The following is a 17,500-nucleotide window of genomic DNA, read 5'->3' as shown; positions in this document are numbered from 1 at the left end:
GGCGCGTTCGCCCCGGTTGACGGGGATGCCTCTTTCGGACTTTGCCGTTCGGGCGCGTCTGGCCCGGTAGACGGGGTCGCTTTATTCGGACTTCGCCGTTCGGGCGCGTCTGCCCCGGTAGACGGGGTCGCCTCTATCGGACTTTGCCGTTCGGGCGCGTCTGCCCCGGTAGACGGGGTTGCCTCTTTCGGACTTTGCCGTTCGGGCGCGTCTGCCCCGGTAGACGGGGTTGCCTCTTTCGGACTTTGCCGTTCGGGCGCGTCTGCCCCGGTAGACGGGGTCGCCTCTTTCGGACTTTGCCGTTCGGGCGCGTCTGGCCCGGTAGACGGGGTCGCTTTATTCGGACTTTGCCGTTCGGGCGCGTCTGCCCCGGTAGACGGGGTCGCTTTATTCGGACTTTGCCGTTCGGGCGCGTCTGCCCCGGTAGACGGGGTCGCTTTATTCGGACTTTGCCGTTCGGGCGCGTCTGCCCCGGTAGACGGGGTTGCCTCTTTCGGACTTTGCCGTTCGGGCGCGTCTGCCCCGGTAGACGGGGTCGCTTTATTCGGACTTTGCCGTTCGGGCGCGTCTGGCCCGGTAGACGGGGTTGCCTCTTTCGGACTTTGCCGTTCGGGCGCGTCTGCCCCGGTAGACGGGGTCGCTTTATTCGGACTTTGCCGTTCGGGCGCGTCTGCCCCGGTAGACGGGGTTGCCTCTTTCGGACTTTGCCGTTCGGGCGCGTCTGCCCCGGTAGACGGGGTCGCCTCTTTCGGACTTTGCCGTTCGGGCGCGTCTGGCCCGGTAGACGGGGTCGCTTTATTCGGACTTTGCCGTTCGGGCGCGTCTGCCCCGGTAGACGGGGTCGCTTTATTCGGACTTTGCCGTTCGGGCGCGTCTGCCCCGGTAGACGGGGTCGCTTTATTCGGACTTTGCCGTTCGGGCGCGTCTGCCCCGGTAGACGGGGTTGCCTCTTTCGGACTTTGCCGTTCGGGCGCGTCTGCCCCGGTAGACGGGGTCGCTTTATTCGGACTTTGCCGTTCGGGCGCGTCTGGCCCGGTAGACGGGGTTGCCTCTTTCGGACTTTGCCGTTCGGGCGCGTCTGCCCCGGTAGACGGGGTCGCTTTATTCGGACTTTGCCGTTCGGGCGCGTCTGCCCCGGTAGACGGGGTCGCTTTATTCGGACTTTGCCGTTCGGGCGCGTCTGCCCCGGTAGACGGGGTCGCTTTATTCGGACTTTGCCGTTCGGGCGCGTCTGCCCCGGTAGACGGGGTCGCTTTATTCGGACTTTGCCGTTCGGGCGCGTCTGGCCCGGTAGACGGGGTTGCCTCTTTCGGACTTTGCCGTTCGGGCGCGTCTGCCCCGGTAGACGGGGTCGCCTCTATCGGACTTTGCCGTTCGGGCGCGTCTGCCCCGGTAGACGGGGTTGCCTCTTTCGGACTTTGCCGTTCGGGCGCGTCTGGCCCGGTAGACGGGGTCGCTTTATTCGGACTTTGCCGTTCGGGCGCGTCTGCCCCGGTAGACGGGGTCGCTTTATTCGGACTTTGCCGTTCGGGCGCGTCTGCCCCGGTAGACGGGGTTGCCTCTTTCGGACTTTGCCGTTCGGGCGCGTCTGCCCCGGTAGACGGGGTCGCTTTATTCGGACTTTGCCGTTCGGGCGCGTCTGCCCCGGTAGACGGGGTTGCCTCTTTCGGACTTTGCCGTTCGGGCGCGTCTGCCCCGGTAGACGGGGTCGCCTCTTTCGGACTTTGCCGTTCGGGCGCGTCTGGCCCGGTAGACGGGGTCGCTTTATTCGGACTTTGCCGTTCGGGCGCGTCTGCCCCGGTAGACGGGGTCGCTTTATTCGGACTTTGCCGTTCGGGCGCGTCTGCCCCGGTAGACGGGGTCGCTTTATTGGGACTTTGCCGATCGGGCGCGTTCGCCCCGGTTGACGGGGATGCCCCTTTCGGACTTTGCCGTTCGGGCGCGTCTGCCCCGGTAGACGGGGTCGCCTCTATCGGACTTTGCCGTTCGGGCGCGTCTGCCCCGGTAGACGGGGTCGCTTTATTCGGACTTTGCCGTTCGGGCGCGTCTGCCCCGGTAGACGGGGTCGCTTTATTCGGACTTTGCCGTTCGGGCGCGTCTGCCCCGGTAGACGGGGTTGCCTCTTTCGGACTTTGCCGTTCGGGCGCGTTCGCCCCGGCCGACGCGGGCCGAAAGTCGTTTGCGACTTTGCCTTCCCTGTGTAGGGCGTTCAAAGGCGCATCTTTTGTTACCAATCTCGTCACTTTGCTACCAGTCTGGGCCGAGATACGTGCGATTGAACGGCATCGCCTAGGCAGACGCGGTACGGGGTTTTCGAATTTTTAAAGGTCCTTTTCTCTGGTGGAGCACGACGAATTTTACAGCGCCGCGTCGGCCGCGCTGCGGCGCATCTTTTTCGAGCATCGGCGCTCCTCTCCTGACATTGCGGTCGGAGCAGCGGGCGATTCACCGCTCGCGACAGGGAGACTTTGACCATTTCAAACTTTTCACGGCCGGCCGCTATGTCTCAAGCCTACGAATTTGAAGTCAGTGTGTAGGCGAATCTTTTGCCACCGGTCCCGTCGTTTTCCTGCCATTCTCGCTCGAGATAGGGGCGATTCAACAGACTCGCCTAGGCAGACGCGGTTCCCTCCCCGGCGAACGCGGTAAACGGTCTTCGAGTTTTTAAAGGCCGAGCGCGACGAAATTTACGCCGCGGTTCGGCCGCGCTGCCGCGCATCTTGTGCAGTCATCGCCGACCCGCTGCTTCCAATGCAGCCGGAGCAGCGGGCGATTGACCAGGCTTCGCGGCGGTTCCCGTGGGCGCAGCCGCTCAATTTTTAGTTGCGCGCGTTGGGCTGAGAAAGGCGAACATTTTGAGACCTTTCCCGTCCCTTTCGCGCAACGCAAGTGAGAGTTACGCTCGTTTGAAGCTCGCCTAGGCAGACGCGGTCCCGCCTAGGCAGACGCGGTAAATGGTCTTCGAATTTTTAAAGGCACTTTGAACTGGCGGAGCGCGACGAAATTTACGCCACGGTTCGGCCGCGCCGGCGCGCATCTTGTGCAGTCATCGCGGACTCGATGCTTCCACTGTAGCCGGAGCAGCGGGTGATTGACCAGGCTCGCAAGGGGCCGCCTTTTCTAATCTTCGCGGCCGTTCCCGTGGGCGAATTCGCTCCATTCTTAGTTCCGCGTGTGGGGCTGAGAAGGGCGAACATTTCGAGACCTCTCCCGTCCCTTTCGCGCAACGCAAGTGAGAGTTACGCTCGTTTGAATCTCGCCTAGGCAGACGCGGCCCCGCCTAGGCAGACGCGGTTCCCTCCCCGGCGAACGCGGTAACTGGTTTTCGAATTTTTATAGTAACTTTCAACTGGCGCAACGCGACGAAATTTACGCCACGTGTCGGCCGCGCTGGCGCGCATCTTGTGCAGTCGTGCTCGACCCGCTGCTTCCACTGCGGCCGGAGCAGCGGGTGGTTGACCAGTCTCGCAAGGGGCCGCGTTTTCGAATTTTCGCGGCCGTTGCCTTGAGCGCAGCCACTCAATTTTTACTTGGTCGTGTTGGGCAAAGAATGGCGAATATTTTGAGACCTTTCCCGTCCCTTTCGCGCAACGCAAGTGAGAGTTACGCTCGTTTGAAGCTCGCCTAGGCAGACGCGGTCCCGCCTAGGCAGACGCGGTTGCCTCCCCGGCGGACGCGGTAAATGGTTTTCGAGTTTTTAAAGGCACTTTGAACTGGCGGAGCGCGACGAAATTTACGCCACGGTTCGGCCGCGCCGGCGCGCATCTTCTGCAGTCATCGCGGACTCGATGCTTCCACTGTAGCCGGAGCAGCGGGTGATTGACCAGGCTCGCAAGGGGCCGCCTTTTCTAATCTTCGCGGCCGTTCCCGTGGGCGAATCCGCTCCATTCTTAGTTCCGCGTGTGGGGCTGAGAAGGGCGAACATTTTGAGACCTTTCCCGTCCCTTTCGCGCAACGCAAGGGAGAGTTACGCTCGTTTGAAGCTCGCCTAGGCAGACGCGGTCCCGCCTAGGCAGACGCGGTTGCCTCCCCGGCGGACGCGGTAAATGGTTTTCGAGTTTTTAAAGGCACTTTGAACTGGCGGAGCGCGACGAAATTTACGCCACGGTTCGGCCGCGCCGGCGCGCATCTTGTGCAGTCATCGCGGACTCGATGCTTCCACTGTAGCCGGAGCAGCGGGTGATTGACCAGGCTCGCGAGGGGCCGCCTTTTCTAATCTTCGCGGCCGTTCCCGTGGGCGAATCCGCTCCATTCTTAGTTCCGCGTGTGGGGCTGAGAAGGGCGAACATTTCGAGACCTCTCCCGTCCGTTTCGCGCAACGCAAGTGAGAGTTACGCTCGTTTGAATCTCGCCTAGGCAGACGCGGCCCCGCCTAGGCAGACGCGGTTCCCTCCCCGGCGAACGCGGTAACTGGTTTTCGAATTTTTATAGTAACTTTCAACTGGCGCAACGCGACGAAATTTACGCCACGTGTCGGCCGCGCTGGCGCGCATCTTGTGCAGTCGTGCTCGACCCGCTGCTTCCACTGCGGCCGGAGCAGCGGGTGGTTGACCAGTCTCGCAAGGGGCCGCGTTTTCGAATTTTCGCGGCCGTTGCCTTGAGCGCAGCCGCTCAACTTTTACTTGGTCGTGTTGGGCTAAGAATGGCGAATATTTTGAGACCTTTCCCGTCTCTTTCGCGCAAAGCAAGGCAGAGTTACGTTCGTTTGAATCTCGCCTAGGCAGACGCGGCCCCGCCTAGGCAGACGCGGTTCCCTCCCCGGCGAACGCGGTAACTGGTTTTCGAATTTTTAAAGACACTTTCACCTGGCGCAACGCGACGAAATTTACGCCACGTGTCGGCCGCGCTGGCGCGCATCTTGTGCAGTCGTCCTCGACCCGCTGCTTCCACTGCGGCCGGAGCAGCGGGTGATTGACCAGTCTCGCAAGGGGCCGCGTTTTCGAATTTTCGCGGCCGTTGCCTTGAGCGCAGCCACTCAATTTTTACTTGGTCGTGTTGGGCAAAGAATGGCGAATATTTTGAGACCTTTGCCGTCCCTTTCGCGCAACGCAAGTGAGAGTTACGCTCGTTTGAAGCTCGCCTAGGCAGACGCGGTCCCGCCTAGGCAGACGCGGTTGCCTCCCCGGCGGACGCGGTAAATGGTTTTCGAGTTTTTAAAGGCACTTTGAACTGGCGGAGCGCGACGAAATTTACGTCACGGTTCGGCCGCGCCGGCGCGCAGCTTGTGCAGTCATCGCGGACTCGATGCTTCCACTGTAGCCGGAGCAGCGGGTGATTGACCAGGTTCGCAAGGGGCCGCCTTTTCTAATCTTCGCGGCCGTTCCCGTGGGCGAATCCGCTCCATCATTAGTTCCGCGTGTGGGGCTGAGAAAGGCGAACATTTTGAGACCTTTCTCGTCCCTTTCGCGCAACGCAAGTGAGAGTTACGCTCGTTTGAAGCTCGCCTAGGCAGACGCGGTCCCGCCTAGGCAGACGCGGTTGTCTCCCCGGCGGACGCGGTAACTGGTTTTCGAGTTTTTAAAGGCACTTTGAACTGGCGGAGCGCGACGAAATTTACGCCACGGTTCGGCCGCGCCGGCGCGCATCTTGTGCAGTCATCGCGGACTCGATGCTTCCACTGTAGCCGGAGCAGCGGGTGATTGACCAGGCTCGCAAGGGGCCGCCTTTTCTAATCTTCGCGGCCGTTCCCGTAGGCGAATTCGCTCCATTCTTAGTTCCGCGTGTGGGGCTGAGAAGGGCGAACATTTCGAGACCTCTCCCGTCCCTTTCGCGCAACGCAAGTGAGAGTTACGCTCGTTTGAATCTCGCCTAGGCAGACGCGGCCCCGCCTAGGCAGACGCGGTTCCCTCCCCGGCGAACGCGGTAACTGGTTTTCGAATTTTTATAGTAACTTTCAACTGGCGCAACGCGACGAAATTTACGCCACGTGTCGGCCGCGCTGGCGCGCATCTTGTGCAGTCGTGCTCGACCCGCTGCTTCCACTGCGGCCGGAGCAGCGGGTGGTTGACCAGTCTCGCAAGGGGCCGCGTTTTCGAATTTTTGGCGGCCGTTGCCTTAAGCGCAGCCACTCAATTTTTACTTGGTCGTGTTGGGCAAAGAATGGCGAATATTTTGAGACCTTTCCCGTCCCTTTCGCGCAAAGAAAGGCAGAGTTACGTTCGTTTGAATCTCGCCTAGGCAGACGCGGCCCCCGCCTAGGCAGACGCGGTTCCCTCCCCGGCGAACGCGGTAACTGGTTTTCGAATTTTTAAAGGCACTTTCACCTGGCGCAACGCGACGAAATTTACGCCACGTGTCGGCCGCGCCGGCGCGCATCTTGTGCAGTCATCGCGGACTCGATGCTTCCACTGTAGCCGGAGCAGCGGGTGATTGACCAGGCTCGCAAGGGGCCGCCTTTTCTAATCTTCGCGGCCGTTCCCGTGGGCGAATCCGCTCCATTCTTAGTTCCGCGTGTGGGGCTGAGAAGGGCAAACATTTTGAGACCTTTCCCGTCCCTTTCGCGCAACGCAAGTGAGAGTTACGCTCGTTTGAAGCTCGCCTAGGCAGACGCGGTCCCGCCTAGGCAGACGCGGTTGCCTCCCCGGCGGACGCGGTAAATGGTTTTCGAGTTTTTAAAGGCACTTTGAACTGGCGGAGCGCGACGAAATTTACGTCACGGTTCGGCCGCGCCGGCGCGCAGCTTGTGCAGTCATCGCGGACTCGATGCTTCCACTGTAGCCGGAGCAGCGGGTGATTGACCAGGCTCGCAAGGGGCCGCCTTTTCTAATCTTCGCGGCCGTTCCCGTGGGCGAATCCGCTCCATTCTTAGTTCCGCGTGTGGGGCTGAGAAGGGCGAACATTTCGAGACCTCTCCCGTCCGTTTCGCGCAACGCAAGTGAGAGTTACGCTCGTTTGAATCTCGCCTAGGCAGACGCGGCCCCGCCTAGGCAGACGCGGTTCCCTCCCCGGCGAACGCGGTAACTGGTTTTCGAATTTTTATAGTAACTTTCAACTGGCGCAACGCGACGAAATTTACGCCACGTGTCGGCCGCGCTGGCGCGCATCTTGTGCAGTCGTGCTCGACCCGCTGCTTCCACTGCGGCCGGAGCAGCGGGTGGTTGACCAGTCTCGCAAGGGGCCGCGTTTTCGAATTTTCGCGGCCGTTGCCTTGAGCGCAGCCGCTCAACTTTTACTTGGTCGTGTTGGGCTAAGAATGGCGAATATTTTGAGACCTTTCCCGTCTCTTTCGCGCAAAGCAAGGCAGAGTTACGTTCGTTTGAATCTCGCCTAGGCAGACGCGGCCCCGCCTAGGCAGACGCGGTTCCCTCCCCGGCGAACGCGGTAACTGGTTTTCGAATTTTTAAAGACACTTTCACCTGGCGCAACGCGACGAAATTTACGCCACGTGTCGGCCGCGCTGGCGCGCATCTTGTGCAGTCGTCCTCGACCCGCTGCTTCCACTGCGGCCGGAGCAGCGGGTGATTGACCAGTCTCGCAAGGGGCCGCGTTTTCGAATTTTCGCGGCCGTTGCCTTGAGCGCAGCCACTCAATTTTTACTTGGTCGTGTTGGGCAAAGAATGGCGAATATTTTGAGACCTTTGCCGTCCCTTTCGCGCAACGCAAGTGAGAGTTACGCTCGTTTGAAGCTCGCCTAGGCAGACGCGGTCCCGCCTAGGCAGACGCGGTTGCCTCCCCGGCGGACGCGGTAAATGGTTTTCGAGTTTTTAAAGGCACTTTGAACTGGCGGAGCGCGACGAAATTTACGTCACGGTTCGGCCGCGCCGGCGCGCAGCTTGTGCAGTCATCGCGGACTCGATGCTTCCACTGTAGCCGGAGCAGCGGGTGATTGACCAGGTTCGCAAGGGGCCGCCTTTTCTAATCTTCGCGGCCGTTCCCGTGGGCGAATCCGCTCCATCATTAGTTCCGCGTGTGGGGCTGAGAAAGGCGAACATTTTGAGACCTTTCTCGTCCCTTTCGCGCAACGCAAGTGAGAGTTACGCTCGTTTGAAGCTCGCCTAGGCAGACGCGGTCCCGCCTAGGCAGACGCGGTTGTCTCCCCGGCGGACGCGGTAACTGGTTTTCGAGTTTTTAAAGGCACTTTGAACTGGCGGAGCGCGACGAAATTTACGCCACGGTTCGGCCGCGCCGGCGCGCATCTTGTGCAGTCATCGCGGACTCGATGCTTCCACTGTAGCCGGAGCAGCGGGTGATTGACCAGGCTCGCAAGGGGCCGCCTTTTCTAATCTTCGCGGCCGTTCCCGTAGGCGAATTCGCTCCATTCTTAGTTCCGCGTGTGGGGCTGAGAAGGGCGAACATTTCGAGACCTCTCCCGTCCCTTTCGCGCAACGCAAGTGAGAGTTACGCTCGTTTGAATCTCGCCTAGGCAGACGCGGCCCCGCCTAGGCAGACGCGGTTCCCTCCCCGGCGAACGCGGTAACTGGTTTTCGAATTTTTATAGTAACTTTCAACTGGCGCAACGCGACGAAATTTACGCCACGTGTCGGCCGCGCTGGCGCGCATCTTGTGCAGTCGTGCTCGACCCGCTGCTTCCACTGCGGCCGGAGCAGCGGGTGGTTGACCAGTCTCGCAAGGGGCCGCGTTTTCGAATTTTTGGCGGCCGTTGCCTTAAGCGCAGCCACTCAATTTTTACTTGGTCGTGTTGGGCAAAGAATGGCGAATATTTTGAGACCTTTCCCGTCCCTTTCGCGCAAAGCAAGGCAGAGTTACGTTCGTTTGAATCTCGCCTAGGCAGACGCGGCCCCCGCCTAGGCAGACGCGGTTCCCTCCCCGGCGAACGCGGTAACTGGTTTTCGAATTTTTAAAGGCACTTTCACCTGGCGCAACGCGACGAAATTTACGCCACGTGTCGGCCGCGCCGGCGCGCATCTTGTGCAGTCATCGCGGACTCGATGCTTCCACTGTAGCCGGAGCAGCGGGTGATTGACCAGGCTCGCAAGGGGCCGCCTTTTCTAATCTTCGCGGCCGTTCCCGTGGGCGAATCCGCTCCATTCTTAGTTCCGCGTGTGGGGCTGAGAAGGGCAAACATTTTGAGACCTTTCCCGTCCCTTTCGCGCAACGCAAGTGAGAGTTACGCTCGTTTGAAGCTCGCCTAGGCAGACGCGGTCCCGCCTAGGCAGACGCGGTTGCCTCCCCGGCGGACGCGGTAAATGGTTTTCGAGTTTTTAAAGGCACTTTGAACTGGCGGAGCGCGACGAAATTTACGTCACGGTTCGGCCGCGCCGGCGCGCAGCTTGTGCAGTCATCGCGGACTCGATGCTTCCACTGTAGCCGGAGCAGCGGGTGATTGACCAGGCTCGCAAGGGGCCGCCTTTTCTAATCTTCGCGGCCGTTCCCGTGGGCGAATCCGCTCCATTCTTAGTTCCGCGTGTGGGGCTGAGAAGGGCGAACATTTCGAGACCTCTCCCGTCCGTTTCGCGCAACGCAAGTGAGAGTTACGCTCGTTTGAATCTCGCCTAGGCAGACGCGGCCCCGCCTAGGCAGACGCGGTTCCCTCCCCGGCGAACGCGGTAACTGGTTTTCGAATTTTTATAGTAACTTTCAACTGGCGCAACGCGACGAAATTTACGCCACGTGTCGGCCGCGCTGGCGCGCATCTTGTGCAGTCGTGCTCGACCCGCTGCTTCCACTGCGGCCGGAGCAGCGGGTGGTTGACCAGTCTCGCAAGGGGCCGCGTTTTCGAATTTTCGCGGCCGTTGCCTTGAGCGCAGCCGCTCAACTTTTACTTGGTCGTGTTGGGCTAAGAATGGCGAATATTTTGAGACCTTTCCCGTCTCTTTCGCGCAAAGCAAGGCAGAGTTACGTTCGTTTGAATCTCGCCTAGGCAGACGCGGCCCCGCCTAGGCAGACGCGGTTCCCTCCCCGGCGAACGCGGTAACTGGTTTTCGAATTTTTAAAGACACTTTCACCTGGCGCAACGCGACGAAATTTACGCCACGTGTCGGCCGCGCTGGCGCGCATCTTGTGCAGTCGTCCTCGACCCGCTGCTTCCACTGCGGCCGGAGCAGCGGGTGATTGACCAGTCTCGCAAGGGGCCGCGTTTTCGAATTTTCGCGGCCGTTGCCTTGAGCGCAGCCACTCAATTTTTACTTGGTCGTGTTGGGCAAAGAATGGCGAATATTTTGAGACCTTTGCCGTCCCTTTCGCGCAACGCAAGTGAGAGTTACGCTCGTTTGAAGCTCGCCTAGGCAGACGCGGTCCCGCCTAGGCAGACGCGGTTGCCTCCCCGGCGGACGCGGTAAATGGTTTTCGAGTTTTTAAAGGCACTTTGAACTGGCGGAGCGCGACGAAATTTACGTCACGGTTCGGCCGCGCCGGCGCGCAGCTTGTGCAGTCATCGCGGACTCGATGCTTCCACTGTAGCCGGAGCAGCGGGTGATTGACCAGGTTCGCAAGGGGCCGCCTTTTCTAATCTTCGCGGCCGTTCCCGTGGGCGAATCCGCTCCATCATTAGTTCCGCGTGTGGGGCTGAGAAAGGCGAACATTTTGAGACCTTTCTCGTCCCTTTCGCGCAACGCAAGTGAGAGTTACGCTCGTTTGAAGCTCGCCTAGGCAGACGCGGTCCCGCCTAGGCAGACGCGGTTGTCTCCCCGGCGGACGCGGTAACTGGTTTTCGAGTTTTTAAAGGCACTTTGAACTGGCGGAGCGCGACGAAATTTACGCCACGGTTCGGCCGCGCCGGCGCGCATCTTGTGCAGTCATCGCGGACTCGATGCTTCCACTGTAGCCGGAGCAGCGGGTGATTGACCAGGCTCGCAAGGGGCCGCCTTTTCTAATCTTCGCGGCCGTTCCCGTAGGCGAATTCGCTCCATTCTTAGTTCCGCGTGTGGGGCTGAGAAGGGCGAACATTTCGAGACCTCTCCCGTCCCTTTCGCGCAACGCAAGTGAGAGTTACGCTCGTTTGAATCTCGCCTAGGCAGACGCGGCCCCGCCTAGGCAGACGCGGTTCCCTCCCCGGCGAACGCGGTAACTGGTTTTCGAATTTTTATAGTAACTTTCAACTGGCGCAACGCGACGAAATTTACGCCACGTGTCGGCCGCGCTGGCGCGCATCTTGTGCAGTCGTGCTCGACCCGCTGCTTCCACTGCGGCCGGAGCAGCGGGTGGTTGACCAGTCTCGCAAGGGGCCGCGTTTTCGAATTTTTGGCGGCCGTTGCCTTAAGCGCAGCCACTCAATTTTTACTTGGTCGTGTTGGGCAAAGAATGGCGAATATTTTGAGACCTTTCCCGTCCCTTTCGCGCAAAGCAAGGCAGAGTTACGTTCGTTTGAATCTCGCCTAGGCAGACGCGGCCCCCGCCTAGGCAGACGCGGTTCCCTCCCCGGCGAACGCGGTAACTGGTTTTCGAATTTTTAAAGGCACTTTCACCTGGCGCAACGCGACGAAATTTACGCCACGTGTCGGCCGCGCCGGCGCGCATCTTGTGCAGTCATCGCGGACTCGATGCTTCCACTGTAGCCGGAGCAGCGGGTGATTGACCAGGCTCGCAAGGGGCCGCCTTTTCTAATCTTCGCGGCCGTTCCCGTGGGCGAATCCGCTCCATTCTTAGTTCCGCGTGTGGGGCTGAGAAGGGCAAACATTTTGAGACCTTTCCCGTCCCTTTCGCGCAACGCAAGTGAGAGTTACGCTCGTTTGAAGCTCGCCTAGGCAGACGCGGTCCCGCCTAGGCAGACGCGGTTGCCTCCCCGGCGGACGCGGTAAATGGTTTTCGAGTTTTTAAAGGCACTTTGAACTGGCGGAGCGCGACGAAATTTACGTCACGGTTCGGCCGCGCCGGCGCGCAGCTTGTGCAGTCATCGCGGACTCGATGCTTCCACTGTAGCCGGAGCAGCGGGTGATTGACCAGGCTCGCAAGGGGCCGCCTTTTCTAATCTTCGCGGCCGTTCCCGTGGGCGGATCCGCTCGATTCTTAGTTCCGCGTGTGGGGCTGAGAAGGGCGAACATTTTGAGACCTCTCCCGTCCCTTTCGCGCAACGCAAGTGAGAGTTACGCTCGTTTGAATCTCGCCTAGGCAGACGCGGCCCCGCCTAGGCAGACGCGGTTCCCTCCCCGGCGAACGCGGTAACTGGTTTTCGAATTTTTATAGTAACTTTCAACTGGCGCAACGCGACGAAATTTACGACACGTGTCGGCCGCGCTGGCGCGCATCTTGTGCAGTCGTCCTCGACCCGCTGCTTCCACTGCGGCCGGAGCAGCGGGTGGTTGACCAGTCTCGCAAGGGGCCGCGTTTTCGAATTTTCGCGGCGGTTTCCGTGGGCGCAGCCGCTCACTTTTTAGTTGCGCGCGTTGGGCTGAGAAAGGCGAACATTTTGAGACCTTTCCCGTCCCTTTCGCGCAACGCAAGTGAGAGTTACGCTCGTTTGAAGCTCGCCTAGGCAGACGCGGTCCCGCCTAGGCAGACGCGGTTCCCTCCCCGGCGGACGCGGTAAACGGTTTTCGAATTTTTAAAGGCACTTTCACCTGGCGGAACGCGGCGAAATTTACGCCACGTGTCGGCCGCGCTGCGGCGCATCTTGTGCAGTCGTCCTCGACCCGCTGCTTCCACTGTAGCCGGAGCAGCGGGTGATTGACCAGGTTCGCAAGGGGCCGCCTTTTCGAATCTTCACGGCCGTTCCCGTGGGCGCAGCCGCTCAATTTTTAGTTCCGCGTGTGGGGCTGAGAAAGGCGAATATTTTGAGACCTTTCCCGTCCCTTTCGCGCAACGGAAGGCAGAGTTACGTTCGTTTGAAGCCCGCTCCGGTAGACGCGCTTATGACCCGCGGGGGTCTGGGTACTTATCGCTGCATATATAAGGGGGCATACCGCCTAGGCAGACGCGAAACAGTAAAGCGTCCGCTTTGTCAGCGAAGTCCGAAACGGACCTCTCGACGCCCGGGAGGTGAATTCGGGCTTTAGGCGGCCTCGGCAGATGTGATTTTCATGAGTTTGTGCATTATTTATGCGAGTTTTGCGGCGAACGCGCCTCGAGTACGGCGGCTCGCCCGACGGCTATGTCCACGAGTACGGCTCGTGCGGGGCGCCGCGGAAGCGCGGTTGTGCGATGCCGCAGCAAAGCGCGCACGATTTGAGTGGCTTTTGCGGCGAACGCTCCTCGAGTACGGCGGTTCGCCCGATGACAATGTCCACGAGTACGGCTCGTGCGGGGCGCCGCGGAAGTGCTTTTTGCGATGCCGCAGCAAAGCGCGCACGATTTGAGTGGCTTTTGCGGCGAACGCTCCTCGAGTACGGCGGTTCGCCCGATGACAATGTCCACGAGTACGGCTCGTGCGGGGCGCCGGGGCAGCGCTTTCGTGCGATGCCGCAGGAAAGCGCGCACGATTTGAGCGGCTCTTGCGGCGAACGCGCCTCGAGTACGGCGGTTCGCCCGATGACAATGTCCACGAGTACGGCTCGTGCGGGGCGCCGCGGAAGTGCTTTTTTGCGATGCCGCAGCAAAGCGCGCTCGATTTGAGGGGCTCTTGCCGCCAACGCGCCTCGAGTACGGCGGTTGGCCCGATGACAATGTCCACGAGTACGGCTCGTGCGGGGCGCCAGGGCAGCGCTTTCGTGCGATGCCGCAGGAAAGCGCGCACGATTTGAGCGGCTCTTGCGGCGAACGCGCCTCGAGTACGGCGCTTCGCCCGACGGCTATGTCCACGAGTACGGCTCGTGCGGGGCGCCGGGGATGCGCTTTCGTGCGATGCCGCAGCAAAGCGCGCACGATTTGAGCGGCTCTTGCGGCGAACGCGCCTCGAGTACGGCGGTTCGCCCGACGGCTATGTCCACGAGTACGGCTCGTGCGGGGCGCCGCGGAAGCGCGGCGTTGTGATGCCGCGGAAAAGCGCGCACGATTTGTGCGGCTCTTGCGGCGAAAGTGGCACGAGTACGGCGATTTACTCACCCACGGAGGTCTGGGTACTTATCGCTGCTATTATATGGGGGTCCCAGTGGAGCAGTCGGCGGCGCGCGCCCGCGTGTGCGCGCCGTGACCGGGTCTGATATGCGGCCTCGTGCCCAGCGTGTCCCCGTCCCTCGGACCCCACGGCATTCGTCTGCAGCCTCATCCGCGTCTGCGATAGGGGCTGGTTGTCGGACGACGCTGTTTCCACGTTTTACGAGGTGTGTTCCGTGCTACCCGGACTCGATTCCGTGCGAGCGCGCCGAAGACGCGGGCGTGTCCCGTCGTCTGGCGGCTTGGCCGTCTCGGCTACGCAGCAAGCGCCGTCCAGTTGCCTAATGCTGCGGCCCTAGAGGCCGATGTGCGCACTGGTGGGCGCGTTACAAATGCTTTGCCTAAAGGCACTCGTGCTCTCTTGCCGCGTGGCGATTGCCGTACCTACGGGTCGGATGCCGCAGCGAGCTCGAACGATGCACGGGCAGCGCAAGCTGCCGCGAAAAAGATGCGTCGCGCGCTGGGGGTTTATGGCGGCCCTATCGGCGGCGACGAGGCACCCTTCTGGAGCGAAAAGGGAATGCCTATGCATCATACCTGGTTGATCCTGCCAGTAATCATATGCTTGTCTCAAAGATTAAGCCATGCATGTCTAAGTACATGCCGAAATAAGGCGAAACCGCGAATGGCTCATTAAATCAGTTATGGTTCCTTAGATCGTTTCTTTCTACTTGGACAACTGTGGCAATTCTAGAGCTAATACATGCATTGAGCCTGAAGGCCTTTGGCTGACGGGCGCTTTTATTAGACCAAGACCCATCGGGCTCTGCCCGTACTCTGTGGTGACTCTGGATAACTTTGTGCTGATCGCATGGCCATGAGCCGGCGACGTTTCTTTCAAGTGTCTGCCTTATCAACTTTCGATGGTAGGTTACTTGCCTACCATGGTTGTTACGGGTAACGGAGAATCAGGGTTCGATTCCGGAGAGGGAGCCTGAGAAACGGCTACCACATCCAAGGAAGGCAGCAGGCGCGCAAATTACCCACTCCCGGCACGGGGAGGTAGTGACGAAAAATAACAATACGGGACTCTTTTGAGGCCCCGTAATTGAAATGAGTACACTCTAAATCCTTTAACGAGGATCAATTGGAGGGCAAGTCTGGTGCCAGCAGCCGCGGTAATTCCAGCTCCAATAGCGTATACTAAAGCTGCTGCGGTTAAAAAGCTCGTAGTTGGATCTCAGTTCCAGACGAGTAGTGCATCTACCCGATGCGACGGCTCGGACTGAACATCATGCCGGTCCTCTCTTGGTGCCCTTCATTGGTGCGTCTCGAGGTGGCCTGCGCTTTTACTTTGAAAAAATTAGAGTGCTCAACGCAGGCGAGTCGCCTGAATAAACTTGCATGGAATAATAGAACAAGACCCCGTTTCTGTTCTGTTGGTTTTTGGAATACGGGGTAATGATTAAGAGGGACAGACGGGGGCATTCGTATTGCGGCGCTAGAGGTGAAATTCTTGGACCGTCGCAAGACGAACTACTGCGAAAGCATTTGCCAAGAATGTTTTCTTTGATCAAGAACGAAAGTCAGAGGTTCGAAGGCGATCAGATACCGCCCTAGTTCTGACCATAAACGATGCCAACCAGCGATCCGCCTGAGTTACTCAAATGACTCGGCGGGCAGCTTCCGGGAAACCAAAGTATTTGGGTTCCGGGGGAAGTATGGTTGCAAAGCTGAAACTTAAAGGAATTGACGGAAGGGCACCACCAGGAGTGGAGCCTGCGGCTTAATTTGACTCAACACGGGAAAACTTACCCGGCCCGGACACTGGGAGGATTGACAGATTGAGAGCTCTTTCTTGATTCGGTGGATGGTGGTGCATGGCCGTTCTTAGTTGGTGGAGCGATTTGTCTGGTTAATTCCGATAACGAACGAGACTCTAGCCTATTAAATAGGTGCGGGGTTCCCAGCACCTTACAACCTTCTTAGAGGGACAAGCGGCTCCTAGCCGCACGAAACAGAGCAATAACAGGTCTGTGATGCCCTTAGATGTCCGGGGCCGCACGCGCGCTACACTGAAGGAAGCAGCGTGTCTTTATCCCTGTCTGAAAAGACTGGGTAACCCGTGGAACTTCTTTCGTGATTGGGATAGGGGCTTGCAATTGTTCCCCTTGAACGAGGAATTCCCAGTAAGCGCGAGTCATAAGCTCGCGTTGATTACGTCCCTGCCCTTTGTACACACCGCCCGTCGCTACTACCGATTGAATGATTTAGTGAGGTCTTCGGACCGATGTCCGGCGCGGCCTTTCGGTTGCGCCGGTCTGTTGGAAAGATGACCAAACTTGATCATTTAGAGGAAGTAAAAGTCGTAACAAGGTTTCCGTAGGTGAACCTGCGGAAGGATCATTACCGGATTGTGCTTGTCACACCCGGCGCCGCCCCCACTTATAAGCGGGGGAAGGCCTCAACCGCGGAGTTGCGAGATTCTGAAGCCGCTTCTCTGCACAAACTGTTGCGCCCAGCGGAGCTCCGTCACCAAGGGAAAGTCGGACGGGCTGTATCCGCAGGTTTGAACGGCGTAACGCACCACTCATGGTGGGCTTTCGGTTGTCGACAACCGTCGAAGAGGCGCAAACAGAGCCGGTAGGCAGGCCGAGGGAAAGGCCTGCCCGCTGCCAAGGGAACGGCGGCGGCTGCTGCGAAGTACGAAAGGAAACGCTGCTCGCTGGCTTTGTCGTGTTGCGACCACGAGTCGGTAGGCGGGCCGAGGGAAAGGCCTGCCCGCTGCCAAGGGAACGGCGGCGGCTGCTGCGAAGTACGAAAGGAAACGCTGCTCGCTGGCTTTGTCGTGTTGCGACCACGAGTCGGTAGGCGGGCCGAGGGAAAGGCCTGCCCGCTGCCAAGGGAACGGCGGCGGCTGCTGCGAAGTACGAAAGGAAACGCTGCTCGCTGGCTTTGTCGTGTTGCGACCACGAGTCGGTAGGCGGGCCGAGGGAAAGGCCTGCCCGCTGCCAAGGGAACGGCGGCGGCTGCTGCGAAGTACGAAAGGAAACGCTGCTCGCTGGCTTTGTCGTGTTGCGACCACGAGTCGGTAGGCGGGCCGAGGGAAAGGCCTGCCCGCTGCCAAGGGAACGGCGGCGGCTGCTGCGAAGTACGAGAGGAACCGCGGCTCGCTGGCTTTGTCGTGTTGCGACCACCAGTCGGTAGGCGGGCCAAGGGAAAGGCCTGCCCGCTGCCAAGGGAACGGCGGCGGCTGCTGCGAAGTACGAGAGGAACCGCGGCTCGCTGGCTGGGAAACTGCGCTTCTGCGCGACGCGCACGCGGCGGGACGCGCGCGGCCCAGGGAACGGCCGCGCGCGAAAGGTCTCGCACTGCGGGCGCGGAGTCTGACGCCGCGCCGACGGCGCGAAAGGAGGCACCGGGACCGAAAAGGACGAGGGATTATAATCCCGCACTTTGAACGCATTCGCGGCAGCCGGGTTCTCTTGCTGCTTCGTCCTTCCCAGCCTTCGAGTAGTCTGTCGGTGCGCTACCGAAACGCCGTCCATGGCACTGTGGCCGGTGGGCTCCTATTGCGGGAGTAGACTGATGAACGTCCGCTTTGCGGCTTGTTCCAAGTACGCGCTGCGTAGCC

At 60.1% G+C, this 17,500-nt stretch overlaps 1 non-coding gene across 1 annotated transcript; it reads left to right on the top strand.

The window, feature by feature from the left end:
• The first annotated feature begins 14,460 nt into the window (after window positions 1-14,460).
• LOC149324702 (small subunit ribosomal RNA) lies at window positions 14,461-16,275 on the top strand. Its single transcript, XR_016286739.1, has one exon. It is a non-coding gene; the product is annotated as a small subunit ribosomal RNA (ribosomal RNA).
• The last annotated feature ends 1,225 nt before the right edge of the window (window positions 16,276-17,500 follow it).

The sequence above is a fragment of the Amblyomma mixtum genome, unplaced genomic scaffold (genome assembly GCF_055824585.1).
Source record: "Amblyomma mixtum isolate Tamu unplaced genomic scaffold, ASM5582458v1 scaffold_21, whole genome shotgun sequence".
Lineage (NCBI taxonomy): Eukaryota > Metazoa > Arthropoda > Arachnida > Ixodida > Ixodidae > Amblyomma > Amblyomma mixtum.
Note: the sequence above shows the minus strand (reverse complement) of the source record. Positions and strands in the feature narration are given on the sequence as shown.